Below are 6,683 nucleotides of genomic sequence, written 5' to 3' on the forward strand. Positions count from 1 at the left end.
TAAATCATTTTGAATTCCACTCTGTTTTGTTTTGAAGGAGAGAATTCATCTCAGTGAGTCACGACCTAGACGGTAGATTACACCACTGTCTAGCACGTGAATGGGTATCAGAGTCATAGAGTCATAGAGTGATACAGTGTGGAAAATCCATACAGTGTGGAAACAGGCACTTCAGCCTAACTTGCCCGCCAACAAGTCCGTACTTGACCCACCTGCCCGCGTTTGGTCCATATCCTTCCAAACCTGTCCTATCCATGTACCTGTCTAACTGTTTCTTAAACATTGGGATAGTCCTTGCCTCAACTACCTCCTCTGGCAGCTCGTTCCATACACCCACCACCCATTGTGTGAAAAGGTTACCCCTCAGATTCCTATTAAATCTTTTACCCTTCACCTTAAACCTATGTCCTCTGGTCCTCGATTGACCCACTCTGGGCAAGAGACTCTGTGCATCTACCCGATCTATTCCTCTCATGATTTTGTACACCTCTATAAGATCACCCCTTAGCGCTCCATGGAATAGAGTCCCAGCCTACTCAACCTCTCCCTATAGCTCAGACCGTCCAGTCCTGGCAACATCATTTTTAAATTATATATTTTAGGAGGGCTAAATGCGAAATCTAGTTGTGTTTCTTTCTCTGCACACATGTACAGAGAGGTATGGTAAGGCAGCACATGCTTCTGGCTGGACGGCACGGTGGCGCAGCGGTAGGGCTACTGGTTCACAGCGCCGGAGACCCGGGTTCGATCCCGACTACGGGTGCTGTCTGTACGGAATGTGTACGTTTTCCCCGTGACCTGCATGGGTTTTCTCCGAGATCTTCGGTTTCCTCCCACACTCCAAAGTCGTACAGGTTTGTAGGTCAATTGGCTTGGTATAAATGTATAAATGGAAAATTGTCCGCAGTGTATGTAGAATAGTGTTAATGTGCGGGGATAGTTGGTCAGTGCAGACTCGGTGGGTCGAAGTGCCTGTCTCTAAACTGTGAACTCTAAACACCAGATGCTGGTTTACAAAACAAAAGACACAAAGTGCTGGAGTAACTCAGTGTTTAGTTTAGTTTAGTTTAGAGATACAGCACGGAAACAGGCCCTTCGGCCCATCGGGTCTGCGCCAACCAGCGATCCCCGCATATTAACACTATCCCACACACACTAGGGACAATTTTTACATTTACCAAGCCCATTAACCTACATACCTCTACGTCTTTGGAGTGTGGGAGGAAACTGAAGATCTCGGAGAAAACCCACACAGGTCACAGGGAGAACGTACAAACTCCGTACAGACGGCGCCCATAGTCAGGATCGAACCTGAGTCTCTGACGCTGCATTCGCTGTAAGGTAGCAACTCTACCGCTGCGCCACCGTGCCGCCCTTAACACTATTGGGTACACAGTTGGTGAGGCAGCATCTCTGGAGAACATGGAAAGGTGACCCTTCTTCAGACTGTTTGTGGTGGGAAGGGTGGGAAAGAAAGCTGGAAGAGTTCCTACAAGGGACGGGAAAGCCTCTATATAAATACTGTACTTGCTTTACAAATGTAAATGTGGTAAAAGTGTGTACATGTTAAATCAAGAGAGCAAACAGTGTTTAATCATCACATGTACCGACGGTAGAACTATGAAATTCTTACGTGCAGCAGCGTAATAAACCCATAATTACACACAGATAAATATAACAGTAAAGAAAATCAATACAAGTCAAGTCAAGTCAAGTCAAATTTATTTGTCACATACACATACTCGATGTGCAGTGAAATGAAAGTGGCAATGCCTGCGGGTTGTGCACAAAAAGAATTACAGTTACAGCATATAAATAAAATTAATAAGTTACTAAACATAGCACAAAAAGTGTCGACAAAAATTTAGTCTCTGGGGTTATAAAAGTTGACAGTCCTGATGGCCTGTGGGAAGAAACTCCGTCTCATCCTCTCCGTTTTCACAGCGTGACAGCGGAGGCGTTTGCCTGACCGTAGCATCTGGAACAGTCCGTTACTGGGGTGGCAGGGGTCCCTCATGATCTTGCTTGCTCTGGATCTGCACCTCCTGATGTATAGGTCCTGCAGGGGGACGTTAATAACTGCAATGCTAGTACAAAGTTTGAAGTCCTTACAGCAACCAAAGGCACTTCATAGAAGTTCATAGTTGTAAGTGTTGTGTTGTGTTCAGTAGCCTGGTGGTTGCCGGGAAGAAGCTGTTCCTGAACCTGGACGTTACCGTTTTCAGGCTCCTGGACTTTCTTCCTGATGGCAGGGGTGCAATGAGAGCGTGGCCAGGGTGGTGTGGGTCTCTGATGATGCTGGCTGCCTTTTTGAGGCAGTGACTCCTGTAGATCCCATCGATGGTGGAGAGGCCAGTACCCGTGATGGACTGGGCAGTGCCAACTAGACTCTGTAAATCTCCTTCAATCCTGTCGTTAAAAAATGCACTCAAAGTCAAATAGTCAGCTCTTTAACTGGAGCCACACATCGGAATTTATTGAACTTCTTAAAGCAAAGAAGCTTTTGTAGAAGCCCTAAGTTCATCGGCTTTGCCAACTTATTTGGGAACCTTATGACTGTCTGCAATTATAGCAATGTAGACTAAATTAATTTGACCAGATGACTGTTTATATTTGGATTTAGTGGATGAAGTGTAAATAATTATGCATTTGCGCATGTTGGCCTTCATAACGAGAGGATTTCAGTATAGGAGTAAAGAGGTTCTTCTGCAGTTGTATAGGGCCCTGGTAAGACCACATCTGGAGTATTGTGTACAGGTTTGGTCTCCTAAATTGAGGAAGGACATCCTTGTAATTGAGGCAGTGCAGCGTAGGTTCATCCCTGGGATGGCGGGACTGTCATATGAGGAAAGATTGAAAAGACTAGGCTTGTATTCACTGGAGTTTAGAAGGATGAGAGGAGATCTTATAGAGACATATTCAATTATAAAAGGACTGGACAAGCTAAATGCAGGAAAAATGTTCCCAATGTTGGGCGAGTCCAGAACCAGGGGCCACAGTCTTAGAATAAAGGGGAGGCCATTTAAAACTGAGGTGAGAAGGAACTTTTTCACCCAGAGAGTTGTGAATTTGTGGAATTCTCTGCCACAGAGGGCAGTGGAGGCCAAATCATTGGATGGATTTAAAAGAGAGTCAGATAGAGATCTAGGGGCTAGTGGAATCAAGGGATATGGGGAGAAGGCAGGCACGGGTTACTGATTGTGGATGATCAGCCATGATAACAATGAATGACGGTGCTGGCTAGAAGGGCTGAATGGCCTCCTCCTGCACCTATTTTCTATGTTTCTATGTTTCTGTGCATGAGAGACAACAACAACAATTTCTACTGATATAGCACACTAATTTACAGAAGCTAATTAACCTACAAACCTGTACGTCTTTGGAATGTGGGTGGAAACCGGGGCACCTGGAGGACGCCCACATGGTCATGGGGAGAACGTGCAAACTCCGTACAGGCAGCACCCGAGTTCAGGATGGAACCCGGGTCTCTGGCGATGTGAGGCAGCAACTCTACCGCTGCACCACCATTCTGCCAGGTTAATGGAGCTTTACTGTATGGGATTGAACCATGCAGCAAACATAACCATCATCTGTGAACAAAACTCGGATTTCACAAGGATGTAGAAGATGCTTGATCATTGTAATTTCATTCATTTTACCCTTCAACCTGAACTCATGTAATTTTCAAACAACTGCTGTTCCAATTCATTTCCTAATTGACTCTGTTTCTAAATTACCTCGTTCGTTGCACTACCAATATATGGCACTGATTAAAGTGTCAGTGGCTGGCTAAGATGTCTGTCTTCTGCAGGCTAAATTACCTAGGACGGCACAGTGGCATAGCGGGTAGAGCCACTGCCTCACAGCCCCAGAGACCCAGGTTCGATCCTGACCTCGGGTGCTTGTCCGTATGGAGTTTGCACGTTCTCCCTGTGGACTGCGTGGGTTTCCTCCGGCTGCTCCGGGTGTTCTCCCACACCACAAAGACGCGCGGGTTCGTAAATTGCTCCTAACGGATAGGATGGTGCTAGTGTACGGGGCGATCATTGGTGGGCGCGGACTCGATGGGCCGAAGACCCTGTCTCGCGGCTTTATCTCTAAAGTCCAAAGTCCAAATGTCCAGATGACAGTAAACACTCTTGACTCTTGATTCTGTTGACTGGGACTTGGATAGGAACGGCAATGAGGGACACAGGCCTATCGCAAGCAATGGGGTTGGCATAGAGGAGCATTTGGTTCAGCAATGGTGCATTATTGTCACATGTACCCAGGTAGAGGTAGGTCAGCTGGCATCTCTGGAGATCATGGATGGGTGACATTTGGGGTGGAGACCCTTCTTCAATCGTCCTCTAGATTTTGTGTCTATCCACCTATAACCTACCATGCTTTGTCCTGCCTCGTCTCTCTTCTACCTATCTGCCCCCTTCCCACGACCCCCAACAATCAGTCTGAAGAAGGATCCCAATCCAAAACGTCACCTATCCATGTTCTCCAGAGATGCTGCCTGACCCGCTGAGTTACTCCAGCACTCTGTGAAACATCACCTATCCATGTTCTCCAGAGATGCTGCCTGACCCGCTGAGTTACTCCAGCACTCTGTGAAACGTCACCTATCCATGTTCCCCAGAGATGCTGCCTGACCCGCTGAGTTACTCCAGCACTGCATGTCCATGGGGATTGGTTCACAATAACATGGCTCCATCTCGGCGATACGCTGTGACCTGCTAGATGTTATTTGCTAAGGCATTTGATATTTCATGACTATTAATGTAAAACACCACTTTCTTACATGAATCATAAGGGATTTTTCGACATTTTTTCTGCAGCTTTTGATGAGCCGATTGACCACAAATGGAAGAAAACATTCTCAATTGTACAATTGCTGAGTTGCTTTCCTATGCTGTTGCAATGCATTCCTGCTTGGGATAGTTCAGTTGCTGTTCATGTGTTAAAGCCCAGTGACAAAACACTTTCACCCATTCCCCAGTCTTTGTGACTAATTGTTCACTTGTTTACACCGAAGACAGATGCAAAAGATTGGGCGGGAGGGGTAGAGTTGCTGCCTTTCAGCGCTTACAGTTGAAAGCACCGAAGATCTTGGGTAAAACCCACGCGGTCACGGGGAGAACGTACAAACTCTGTACAGAGTTTGTACGTTCTCCCCGTGACCGCGTGGGTTTTACCCAAGATCTTCGGTTTCCTCCCACACTCCAAAGACGTACAGGTTTTTTTACGCTAATTGGTATAAATGTGAATTGTGTGTAGAGTGTGTAGGATTGTGTTAATGTGCAGGGATCACTGGTCATCGCGGACTCGGTGGGCCGAAGGGCCTGTTTCTGTGCTGTGTCTGTAAATTAAACTAAAATGCTGGGCCGGCACTCTGGGAGGGAGGAAACCAGAGCACTCGAGGAAAGCCAACGTGGTCACAGGAAGAACGTACAAACTCTGTACAGACAGCACCCACGGTCAGGATCGAAACCCAGTTCTCTCACGTTGTAAGACAGCAACTCTACTGCTGGACCACTATGCCGCCCTAGTGCGTAGGGTAGTGCTAGTGTACAGAGGGATTGGTCAGCACAGACTCGGTGCCTGTCTCCACACTGCCACTCTAAAGTCTTAAGTCTCATGTCACTGAGACAGTATATAAGTCACCAAGGTTCCAGCGCCAATTTCCGTGGTCTAAGTCTAAAGTTGTTATAAATGTAGTCTTTAACTGGTTTGCCTGGTGCTGGTGTTTAATTCAATAAATGACCCCATTGTTTACCTGCTACTGTGCAATAAATTACTGAGTTACCTTTGGTGACTGTCGTTGGCTGACTGCTTATTCTTGGCCTGTATCGTTGTACTAAATATGGAATTCAGGTAGCTCATTCATCAGAAGCCAGATAGACCTGTCCAAGCTGGAGATTTATATTTCTCCTTGCAGCAGGCACAGTACAGATGATTGCTTCTTTAAAGAGTGTTCCGTATGTAGTCAGTCAGAGAGTTCCCATTACAGAGGCCCCAGTGATGGGGGATTCGAGCTATGAGGAAAATATGTACAGACTCGGGCGGGAAGAGTATGTGTAAGTTTATCACAACACAGCCTTCATTCATGTTAACGAAGGAATGGGTCCCAGTGTGATTCATAGCACAGTTTGCAGAGAAAATCCGAAGCCAGGTGGCATTTTTTGGGGCAAGTGACCAAACCTTGCTTGGACTGGTCAATGAGGGAGTTTTAAAGGAGTGGAGGGAGCAAGGGAGGGAGGCAGGAGGTGAGGGAGGGAGGGGGGGAGTTACAGAGTGTGGGTGCTGGGCAACTAAAGGAACAGCTGCTAATGATGGAACCATACTGGTATCAGGAGGCGTGGGGTGGAAGGGTGTGGAGACCTGGTGTGGAGAGTGTGTTAGTGTTTCTCAGTGTGTAACAGTGTGTAACAGTGTGTCTCAGTGTGTCTCAGTGTGTCTCAGCGTGTAACAGTGTGTAACAGTGTATTAGTGTGTCTCAGTGTGTCTCAGTGTGTCTCAGTGTGTAACAGTGTGTCTCAGTGTGTCTCAGTGTGTAACAGTGTGTCTCAGTGTGTAACAGTGTGTCTCAGTGTGTAACAGTGTGTAACAGTGTGTAACAGTGTGTCTCAGTGTGTCTCAGTGTGTAACAGTGTGTAACAGTGTGTAACAGTGTATCTCAGTGTGTAACAGTGTGT

This window comes from Rhinoraja longicauda, chromosome 37 (assembly GCF_053455715.1).
Source record: "Rhinoraja longicauda isolate Sanriku21f chromosome 37, sRhiLon1.1, whole genome shotgun sequence".
NCBI lineage: Eukaryota > Metazoa > Chordata > Chondrichthyes > Rajiformes > Arhynchobatidae > Rhinoraja > Rhinoraja longicauda.